This window comes from Montipora foliosa, chromosome 6 (assembly GCF_036669935.1).
Source record: "Montipora foliosa isolate CH-2021 chromosome 6, ASM3666993v2, whole genome shotgun sequence".
NCBI lineage: Eukaryota > Metazoa > Cnidaria > Anthozoa > Scleractinia > Acroporidae > Montipora > Montipora foliosa.
Window position 1 is genome coordinate 57,104,265 of NC_090874.1, and position 11,534 is coordinate 57,115,798.

Below are 11,534 nucleotides of genomic sequence, written 5' to 3' on the forward strand. Positions count from 1 at the left end.
CGAGCCTGGGTTCCTGCGGTCACAACGCAGTGCCGTAGCTACTAGGGGATACCGACTTGAGCGCCTTCACATAAAAAATGTGTGCGCAAATTTCTCTTAAAATTTAATTTAAGAAAAAGTTAATAATACGGTGGTATCAATTTGCCGGGACCAGGATTCGAACCTGGGTTACTGCGGCCACAACGCAGAGTCCTGAACATTAGACGATCGCGGCTTGAATGAATTAACAGGAAAAAATACGCGCGCCATTTACTTTCATAATGTTATTTGAGTCAGAAATTGAAAATACGATGACATCACTTTGGCGAGACTAGGATTCCAATCTGGATTACTGCAGTCACAACGCAGTGTCCTAACCTCTAGACGATCGCGCCTTGAACGAATTGACATGAAGAAATATGTGCGCAAATATATTTTGCGCCTTCACATAAAAAATGTGTGCGCAAATTTCTCTTAAAATTTAATTTAAGAAAAAGTTAATAATACGGTGGTATCAATTTGCCGGGACCAGGATTCGAACCTGGGTTACTGCGGCCACAACGCAGTGTCCTAACCACTAGACGATCGCGGCTTGAATGAATTAACGGGGAAAAATAAGTGCGCCATTTACTTTGATAATGTTATTTAAGTCATAAATTGAAAATACGATGACATCACGTTGCGGAGACCAGGATTCGAACCTGGGTTACTGCGGTCACAATGCAGTGGCGTAGCTACTAGAGGATGCCGGCTTGAGCGCCTTCACAGGAAAAATGTGTCCGCAAATTTCTGTTAAAATTTAATTTAAGAAATAAATTGAAAATACGGTGATAACAATTTGCCGGGACCAGGATTCGAACCTGGGTTACTGCGGCCACAACGCATTGTCCTTTTTTTTGCTCTACTGAAAAAGGCTCAAAAAGAGCTTTTTTTATTTACACATAAAAAATAAATATATTAACCGAGTTAAAATGACAATTCACAGCAAATGTAACTTTTTTACGTCATTAGAATGTAAATACTAAACGATTTCCGTCCATTCTGGCAAAAGCTTCGCCCAGACACCATGTGGTTTTAAAACTTTTATGATTCTGTCTAATACAAGATAATTTAAACTTAAACCGTAAGTGGGCTTTGATTGCAGATTTGAAAAGTGCTTCCGGTGTTACAGTTGTTTGGTGAGCTCTATGTTGCACAATCGACGTATGTATAGAATATCTAGTCACTGATAAAGTCCAGTTTAATAAATCAACTTAATGTTTGCTTAAAGGCCCGCCGCGTCTACCTACCTTACCTAGTAATTTAGTTTGCCTCGAAAGTGATTGATTAGTTCCTAAGATCCTGTTAATAAAAGTTTGTACAAAGGTCCAAAAGTTCACAATAGGTAAACAATCCAGAAATGCGTTTTCTATGGTGTCCGTTAAACCACATCTGTAGCAACTTTCAGAGTCTAAGATGCCCATCCTTCGCAGAGAAAGAGCGGTTGGGAGCACTCTGTGTACGATCTTCCAATTAAGGTCGCCTTGTCGATTGGTTATCAGCGGAGAAAAAACAATTCTCCACTGTTCAGAGTCAAAAACTTGCTCTGGTTGCAAGGTTCGTTTCCAGTAATCTATAGCCGGTATTACTGGTTTCTTGGACTGGTGTAACTGATGATAAAGGTGGCGTGTCTTACATTGCAGAATATCGGTAGGAGGCTGGCCGGAAACCGGGTTAACGATTCCAAAAAAGGGTTGTACGCTAGGTTGGGTTTCTGGGTAGCGCATGCAGATCTAATCTTTCCAGTCCGGTGGCAAAGCTCCCAACATTTCATCAAACTGTCGACGCGTTTCCGATATAGGCCGCAGAGGCTGATCCGATAACATTTCAAAAACAGCAGATACAGGTAGAAAACCGGGGACGACCTCGTAGCATATATCCTTAATACGAACAATTCCAGTTGACATCCAATCCGTATATAGAAGAGGCTTGTTTTGGACAGCAATTAGCTCATTAAGAAAGAAAGGCTCCTGTAAGATATCTACAGTAGACTTAGGCGTCTGCATACGAATACGGTGTTCCTTATGCTTAGACCAGGCATTGAGCAGTTCTTTATGAAAGGCAGGGATAGTCCGAGTAATATGCCGTTGAGAGAAGTCCAGAGCTAAGGTCATTTTACCAAGGTTCATATTAGCCACTCCAAGGAAATAAGCCGTAAAGTGTTTCCAATGCGCATCTTCTTCGTTAAGAAGCTTTCTCAGTGAATTCAAACGAAAAGCTTGAATCTTCGTCTCCAACCGAGGTATGTTAAAACCACCCTCCCTCAGGGGTAGCGCCAAGATGTCTGTGTTGACAAGGGGAGGTTTGTTTTTCCAAAAGAAACCATAAATCGCATGCTCGATTTGAGAAATGGCCCAAGAGGGCACAGCCAATGATGTAACGTTATACCATAAGGTGGATGTTAAGAGACTGTTTATTAAGAGGGCTCTTCCTTTGAGGCTTAGATCTCTGTGGCACCAAGCGCCAATAATATTATCGATCTTCTGAATTTTTTCCTCCCAGTTCCTACGTGAGCAATCGACATTACCAAAATATTGTCCTAGAATCTTTTCAGGGAGGCAATCATTATACCAGTCAAAGCCGTAAAGCTGATCAACACGATGTCTGAGCGAACCGCTCCACAGTCCCTTGCACTTGCTCTTATTAATCTTTGCTCCCGCAGCACGCTCGTATAGTATCGTATCGTCTCGTATCGAATGAATTAACGAGAAAAAATATGTGCGCCATTTACTTTGATAATGTTATTTAAGTCATAAATTGAAAATACGATGACATCACTTTGCCGAGACCAGGAATCGAACCTGGGTTACGGCGGTCACAATGCAGTGTCGTAGCTACTAGAGAATGCCGGCTTGAGCGCCTTCACATAAAAAATGTGTGCGCAAATTTCTCTTAAAATTTATTGTAAGAAATAAATTGAAAATATAGTGATGTCAATTTGCCGGGACCAGGATTCGAACCTGGGTTACTGCGGCCACAACGCAGTGTCCTAACCACTAGACGATCGCGGCTTGAATGAATTAACAGGAAAAAAAATGTGCGCCATTTACTTTGATAATGTTATTTAAGTCAGAAATTGAAAATACGATGACATCACTTTGGCGAGACTAGGATTCCAAGCTAGGTTACTGCGGTCACAACGCAGTGTCCTAACCACTAGACGATCGTGGCTTGAATGAATCAGCCGGAAAAAATATGTGCGCCATTTACTTTGATAATGTTATTTAAGTCATAAATTGAAAACACGATGACATCACTTTGCCGAGACCAGGATTCGAACCTGGGTTACTGCGGCCACAACGCAGTGTCCTAACCACTAGACGATCACGGCTTGAATGAATCAGCCGGAAAAAATATGTGCGCCATTTACTTTGATAATGTTATTTAAGTCAGAAATTGAAAATACGATGACATCACTTTGGCGAGACTAGGATTCCAATCTGGATTACTGCAGTGTCCTAACCACTAGACGATCGCGGCTTGAACGAATTGGCATGAAGAAATATGTGCGCAAATATATTTTGTAATGTTCTTTAAGTCAGAAATTAAAAATACGATGATATCACTTTGCCGAGACCAGGTTTCGAACCTCTAGTGTCCTAACCACTAGACGATCGCGGCTTGAACGAATTGGCATGAAGAGATATGTGCGCAAATATATTTTGTAATGTTCTTTAAGTCAGAAATTAAAAATACGATGATATCACTTTGCCGAGACCAGGTTTCGAACCTCTGTTCCTGCGGTCACAATGGAGTGTCGTAGCTACTAGAGAATCCCGACTTCAGCGCCTTCACATGAAAAATGTGTGCGCGAATTTCTCTTAAAATTTATTTTAAGTAATCAATTGAAAATACGGTGATATCAATTTGCCGGGACCAGGATTCGAACCTGGGTTACTGCGGCCACAACGCAGTGTTCTAACCACTAGACGATCGCGGCTTGAATGAATTAACGGCAAACAATATGTGCGCCATTTACTTTGATAATGTTATTTGAGTCAGAAATTGAAAATACGATGACATCACTTTGGCGAGACTAGGATTCCAATCTGGATTACTGCAGTCACAACGCAGTGTCCTAACCTCTAGACGATCGCGCCTTGAACGAATTGACATGAAGAAATATGTGCGCAAATATATTTTGTAATGTTCTTCAAGTCATAAATTGAAAATACGATGACATCACTTTGCCGAGACCAGGATTCGAACCTGGGTTACTGCGGTCACAATGCAGTGTCGTAGCTACTAGAGAATGCCGGCTTAAGCGCCTTCACATAAAAAATAACTGCCCAAATTTCTCTTAAAATTTAATTTAAGAAATAGATTGAAAATACGGCGATAACAATTTGCCGGGACCAGGATTCGAACCTGGGTTACTGCGGCCACAACGCAGTGTCCTAACCATCCTCTCCTCGGCGGAGAAAAGCCCTGGGAACGAGGTTGTCTTTTAAGTCAGAAATTAAAAATACGATGACATCACTTTGCGGAGACCAGGTTTCGAACCTAGGTTACTGCGATCACAACGCAGTGCTGTAGCTACTAGGGGATACCGACTTGAGCGCCTTCACATAAAAAATGTGTGCGCAAATTTCTCTTAAAATTTAATTTAAGAAATAAATTGAAAATACGGTGATAACAATTTGCCGGGACCAGGATTCGAACCTGGGTTACTGCGGCCACAACGCAGTGTCCTAACCACTAGACGATCACGGCTTGAATGAATTATGTAAAAAAATATGTGCGCCATTTACTTTGATAATGTTATTTGAGTCAGAAATTGAAAATACGATAATAGCACTTTTCCGAGACTAGGATTCCAATCTGGATCACTGCAGTCACAACACAGTGTCCTAACCACTAGACGATCACGGCTTGAACGAATTGGCATGAAGAAATATGTGCGCAAATATATTTTGTAATGTTCTTTAAGTCAGAAATTAAAAATACGATGATATCACTTTGCCGAGACCAGGTTTCGAACCTCTGTTCCTGCGGTCACAATGGAGTGTCGTAGCTACTAGAGAATCCCGACCTCAGCGCCTTCACATGAAAAATGTGTGCGCAAATTTCTCTTAAAATTTATTTTAAGAAATAAATTGAAAATATGGTGATATCAATTTGCCGGGACCAGGATTCGAACCTGGGTTACTGCGGCCACAACGCAGTGTCCTAACCACTAGACGATCGCGGCTTGAATGAATCAGCCGGAAAAAATATGTGCGCCATTTACTTTGATAATGTTATTTAAGTCAGAAATTGAAAATACGATGATATCACTTTGGCGAGACTAGGACTCCAATCTGGATTACTGCAGTCACAACGCAGTGTCCTAACCACTAGACGATCGCGGCTTGAACGAATTGGCATGAAGAAATATGTGCGCAAATATATTTTGTAATGTTCTTTAAGTCAGAAATTAAAAATACGGTGATATCACTTTGCCGAGACCAGGTTTCGAACCTCTGTTCCTGCGGTCACAATGGAGTGTCGTAGCTACTAGAGAATCCCGACTTCAGCGCCTTCACATGAAAAATGTGTGCGCAAATTTCTCTTAAAATTTATTTTAAGAAATAAATTGAAAATATGGTGATATCAATTTGCCGGGACCAGGATTCGAACCTGGGATACTGCGGCCACAACGCAGTGTCTTAACCACTAGACGATCGCGGCTTGAATGAATTAACGGCAAAAAATATGTGCGCCATTTACTTTTATAATGTTATTTCAGTCAGAAATTGAAAATACGATGACATCACTTTGGCGAGACTAGGATTCCAATCTGCATTACTGCAGTCACAACGCAGTGTCCTAACCTCTAGACGATCGCGCCTTGAACGAATTGACATGAAGAAATATGTGCGCAAATATATTTTGTAATGTTCTTCAAGTCATAAATTGAAAATACGATGACATCACTTTGCCGAGACCAGGATTCGAACCTGGGTTACTGCGGTCACAATGCAGTGTCGTAGCTACTAGAGAATGCCGGCTTAAGCGCCTTCACATAAAAAATGACTGCCCAAATTTCTCTTAAAATTTAATTTAAGAAATAGATTGAAAATACGGCGATAACAATTTGCCGGGACCAGGATTCGAACCTGGGTTACTGCGGCCACAACGCAGTGTCCTAACCACTAGACGATCGCGGCTTGAACGAATTAACGGCAAAAAATATGTGCGCCATTTACTTTGATAATGTTATTTGAGTCAGAAATTGAAAATACGATGACATCACTTTGGCGAGACTAGGATTCCAATCTGGATTACTGCAGTCACAACGCAGTGTCCTAACCTCTAGACGATCGCGGCTTGAACGAATTGACATGAAGAAATAGTGCGCAAATATATTTTGAAATGTTCTATAAGTCATAAATTGAAAATACGATGACATCACTTTGCCGAGACCAGGATTCGAACCTGGGTGACTGCGGTCACAATGCAGTGTCGTAGCTACTGGAGAATGCTGGCTTGAGCGCCTTCACATAAAAAATGTGTGCGCAAATTTCTCTTAAAATTTAATTTAAGAAATAGATTGAAAATACGGCGATAACAATTTGCCGGGACCAGGATTCGAACCTGGGTTACTGCGGCCACAACGCAGTGTCCTAACCACTAGACGATCACGGCTTTAATGAATTGGCATGAAGAAATATGTGCGCAAATATATTTTGTAATGTTCTATAAGTCATAAATTGAAAATACGATGACATCACTTTGCCGAGACCAGGATTCGAACCTGGGTTACTGCGGTCACAATGCAGTGTCGTAGCTACTAGAGAATGCCGGCTTGGGCGCCTTCACATAAAAAATGTGTGCGCAAATTTCTCTTAATATTTAATTTAAGAAATAAGTTATGGTGATGTCAATTTGCCGAGACCAGGATTCGAACCTGGGTTACTGCGGCCACAACGCAGTGTCCTAACCTCTAGACGATCGCGGCTTGAACGAATTGACATGAAGAAGTATGTGCGCAAATATATTTTGTAATGTTATTTAAGTCATAAATTGAAAACACGATGACATCACTTTGCCGAGACCAGGATTCGAACTTGGGTTATTACGGCCATAACGCAATGTCCTGTTACCTAGAGGATCGCGGCTTGAGAGAATTAAAATGAAAAAATATGTGCACCATTTACGTTTATAATGTTGCTCAAGTAAGAAATTAAAAAAACTATGACAATAAATTATCTGCACCAGGATTCGAACCTGGGTTACTGCGGTTACAACGCAGTGTGGTAGCTACTGGAGGATCCCGGCTTTAGTGCCTTCATATGAAAAATGTGTGTTCAAATTTCTCTTAAAATGTAATTTAAGAAATAAATTGAAAGTACGGTGATATCAATTTGCCGGGACCAGGATTCGAACCTGGGTTACTGCGGCCACAACGCAGTGTCCTAACCACTAGACGATCGCGTCTTGAACAAATTGAGACGAAAAAACATTCGCACCATTTACTTTAATAATGTTATTTAAGTCAGAAAATGAAAATACAATGACATCAGTTTGTCGAGACCAGGATTCTAAGCTGAGTTACTGCGGTAACAGCGCAGTGTCTTAATCCCTTGACGATCGCGGCTTGAACGAATTGACATGAAGAAATATGTTCGCAAATGTATTTTGTAATGTCATTTAAGTCAGAAATTAAAAATACGATGATATGATATGATATGATATTTTATTATTTATGCACGGTAAAATCATCAGCTAAGATTACAAACAATGCTAAAATCTAAATTACAAAAGGTAAAATTTTAAAATGATTACAATAAAATACAATTACTATAGTATTATATTAATTCTAAGGCTGCTTTCCATGAATGCCGTGCTTTATACTAAAATATGTCTTTAATCAGATTTTTGAAAAGCCCAAGAGACTCTGCTTGTCTCGCTTTGAGGGGTAAGCTATTCCAGACAGTAGCACCTCTATAGCTGAAGCTGTTTCTATAATAATTTGTCCGCGGAAACGGAACATTAAGCTTTCTTTCAGAGTCTCTTAAACTATAAACAGATTCGCGGTTTGTAAATTTAGAACATAGATATTCCGGTGCTAGCCCCTGAAGACACTTATAGACCATTGTGGCCAGCGCAATTTGTTGCTGGCTAACTAGATTTTTCCAGCCTAAAACTTTGAATAGCTCGCTAGCATTTGCATCAAAATTAGAGAAGGTCAAAACTCTGGCTGCTCTATTTTGCAGTTTTTGTAATTTGTCATGTAACGTGATACCACAGTTTCCCCAGACGACATTGCAGTAGTCAAAGTGCGGTTGAAGTAAAGCGTGATAAATAGAGCGCAATGTCGTGTGAGGAACGAGATGCCTTATACGTTTGAGGGCTCCAATTCCAGAAGCTACTTTCTTTGTCAGTTTATCGACATGGCTACTCCAGTTAAGATTATTATCAATAAGCACGCCCAGGGATTTAGCAACAGAAACTTGAGTGATAGGAGCACCATTAATCTCGGGAATTGGAGGATATGTGAGAGCATACAACCTCTGCCTTGATCCAATCAGCATAAATTCGGTTTTTGTCATGTTCAGGGTAAGTTTGTTTGCTATCAACCACTTTTTAACATTTTCTAGATCATGGTTAAGTCTTGATTCTATGTCGCCTGTATTGTCACCCGCATATGTTAGGTGGGTGTCATCTGCGTACATCCATGGCATACAATTCGTTAGACAGTTTGGCAGATCATTGATATATAGCAAAAACAACAATGGACCCAAAATAGTCCCTTGAGGGACGCCGCAACTTAGTGAGCAAGTTTTAGAAAGTGATCCATTAATGGAACACTTTTGAGTGTGGTTGTCCAAATAGGACTTAAACCAGTTGTAAGAAATGCCATGTATGCCGTAATTATTTAATTTAGATAAAAGGATCTCGTGATTAACCGTATCAAAAGCTTTTTTTAGGTCTAGGAAAACAACAGCGTTTATTTTTCCTCGGTCAATGTTGTAAGCCCAAGTATCCGTAGCCCCAAGTAAAGCCGTAACGGTGGAATGAATAGAGCGAAAACCAGATTGGCATTTACATATTACGTTATGCTTTGTTAGGTACGCATATAATTGGTTATAAACTATTCTTTCGAACACTTTGGCTATAACCGGGATAACGGAAATTGGGCGGTAATTGTTTAGGTCATCACGTTCCCCTTGTTTGAATAGTGGAGTGACCCGTGCACACTTCCAGTCGTCTGGGAACACACCTACATTTAATGACTGATTGAAAATATAGCACAGCGGTTTGCAAATAAGATCCGCGCATTCACGAATAAGTCGAGAAGAAATTTTGTCAAGGCCGACTGCCTTTGATTTTTTCAGTTTATTCAGCAGTGAAAATACTTCATTTGTGGAGGTTGGGCGGAACTGAAACTCCTTATCCGTGCTAGTGAGATAATTCAGATAGCTGTTGCCATCTGAAGAAGGAACATCACTAGCAAGTTTCGGGCCAATGGTAGCAAAATAACGATTAAATTCGTGCGCTATTTCTGCTGGAGCTGTTACTGATTGCTCATTTACATTCAGTTGTTTCACAGACGTTTCCACGAAATTTCGGGAAGACAGCTCATTGATGATCTGCCAGGTTTTGCGGGAATCACCCTTATGCTCGTTTAGCATATTTTGACAATAAACTTGCTTCGCTAGCCTAGTCGCACTATTGACTTTGTTCCGCTGTCTTTTAAAGTGAACCCAATCATTAGGATTTTTTGATCTAATTGCTCTGAGTTTCAAAATATCTCGATCGTGCATCTGTTTTTTAAGCTCAGAAGTAATCCATGGGGAACCCCGCGCGCGAACACGAGTGGTTCTCAATGGAGCGTGCTTGTTAACAATAGCCAAAAAGGATTCCTTCCATTCATTCCACATATCATTTGGATTGGAAGAATTGTTTATGTGATCCCAATCTTGAGATGCAACATCGCTACGAAATTTATCACGGTCAAAACTTCGAAAATTCCTATAGGTTATATTAGTGTGACCCTTACTCTGTCCATTAATGGCTAATTTTCGATAGACATAGACCATGCTGTGATCGCTAATGCCAATATGACGCACACCTGAGCATAACACCTTGTCAGGACGGTTATTCTTGTTGGTTCTGTTATGAGTTGTTGAAGACCATAAACATCCGTGATAGTTAATAATTTGCGTGTATCGCTGTCAAACTGGGATGCGGCCATATTGCAATTTAGATCCCCTAAAAGGTAGAATTCAGTATTAAGGGAATCCAATTTCCCAATCAACTCTTCAAAAGGTGAAAATATACTAACAAGCGAATTAGGTGGTCTATACCACGTAGCAACAATAAATGATTTAGAACGAGGTTTGCGTTTGACATCACTTTGCCGCGACCAGGATTCGAACTTGGGTTATTACGGCCATAACGCAGTGCCCTGTTACCTAGACGATCGCGGCTTGAGTGAATTAACATGAAAAAATATGTGCACCATTTACGTTTATAATGTTGCTCAAGTCAGAAATTAAAAAAACTATGACAATAAATTATCTGGACCAGGATTCGAACCTGGGTTACTGCGGGTACAACGCAGTCTCGTAGCTACTGGAGGATCCCGGCTTGAGTGCGTTAGCGTGAAGAAATATGTGAGCAAATGTTATTTAAGTAAGAAATTAAAAATACGAGGACATAAAATTGCCGCGACCCTGATTTAAACGTGGGTTACTGCAGCCACAACGCAGTGTCATGACCACTAGACGGTGGCGGCCCTAGTGCATTGAAATGAAGGAATATGTGCGCAATTTACTTGGGTAATGAGATACTACTAAGAATTAAAAATAGGATGGCTTGAGCGCCTTGATCTGAAGGGATACGTGTGCTTTTTATTTATATAATGTTATTCAACGTAAAAATTAAAAATTCGATGACATCAATTTGCCGGGATCAGGATTCAAACCTGGGTTACTGCGGCCACAACGCAGTGTCCTATCGACTAGTCAATCGCGGCTTGAAGCCTTGACTTGAAAAAATGTGCGCACAAATTTCTCTTGAAATGTTATTTAAGCAAGAAATTAAAATTACGTTGACATCAAATTGCCGGGACCAGGATTCGAAGCTGAGTTACTGCGGCCACAACGCAATGTCCTAACCACTACAAGGTGGCGGCCCTAGTGCATTGAAAGGAAGGAATATGTGCGCAATTTACTTGGGTAATGAAATACTACTAACAATTAAAAATACGATGAGTTGCCTGGACTAAGACTCGGACCTGCATTACTGCGGCCACAACGCAGGGTCCTGACCACTAGACGATCGCGGCTTGAATGAATTTAACTGCAGGAATATGTGGGAAATTTACTAAATAAATAAGTAATGACATTTAAATAACAATTTAAAAAATATATAATGTTACTGCGGCCACAACGCGGGATCCTAACCAATAGACGATGGCGGCTTGAGTGCATTTAACTGGAGGAATATGTGGGCAATTTACTTGCAGATTGAGATGTAAGAATCGAAAATGCGATGAGTCAATAGGAAAAGTGTATATAGGATGCTAT

The 11,534-nt window shown here is 40.5% G+C and overlaps 8 non-coding genes across 8 annotated transcripts; all 8 read right to left on the reverse strand.

Moving 5' to 3' along the window:
* Positions 1 to 499: 499 nt before the first annotated feature.
* Trnah-gug (transfer RNA histidin (anticodon GUG)) lies at positions 500 to 571 on the reverse strand. The gene has a single exon. It is a non-coding gene; the product is annotated as a tRNA-His (tRNA).
* Positions 572 to 2,957: 2,386 nt separating this feature from the next.
* On the reverse strand, positions 2,958 to 3,029 carry Trnah-gug (transfer RNA histidin (anticodon GUG)). The gene has a single exon. It is a non-coding gene; the product is annotated as a tRNA-His (tRNA).
* Positions 3,030 to 3,277: 248 nt separating this feature from the next.
* On the reverse strand, positions 3,278 to 3,349 carry Trnah-gug (transfer RNA histidin (anticodon GUG)). Its single transcript has one exon. It is a non-coding gene; the product is annotated as a tRNA-His (tRNA).
* Positions 3,350 to 4,659: 1,310 nt separating this feature from the next.
* On the reverse strand, positions 4,660 to 4,731 carry Trnah-gug (transfer RNA histidin (anticodon GUG)). Its single transcript has one exon. It is a non-coding gene; the product is annotated as a tRNA-His (tRNA).
* A 406-nt stretch (positions 4,732 to 5,137) lies between these two features.
* Positions 5,138 to 5,209, reverse strand: Trnah-gug (transfer RNA histidin (anticodon GUG)). The gene has a single exon. It is a non-coding gene; the product is annotated as a tRNA-His (tRNA).
* A 407-nt stretch (positions 5,210 to 5,616) lies between these two features.
* Positions 5,617 to 5,688, reverse strand: Trnah-gug (transfer RNA histidin (anticodon GUG)). Its single transcript has one exon. It is a non-coding gene; the product is annotated as a tRNA-His (tRNA).
* A 407-nt stretch (positions 5,689 to 6,095) lies between these two features.
* Trnah-gug (transfer RNA histidin (anticodon GUG)) lies at positions 6,096 to 6,167 on the reverse strand. The gene has a single exon. It is a non-coding gene; the product is annotated as a tRNA-His (tRNA).
* A 406-nt stretch (positions 6,168 to 6,573) lies between these two features.
* Trnah-gug (transfer RNA histidin (anticodon GUG)) lies at positions 6,574 to 6,645 on the reverse strand. Its single transcript has one exon. It is a non-coding gene; the product is annotated as a tRNA-His (tRNA).
* Positions 6,646 to 11,534: the final 4,889 nt, after the last annotated feature.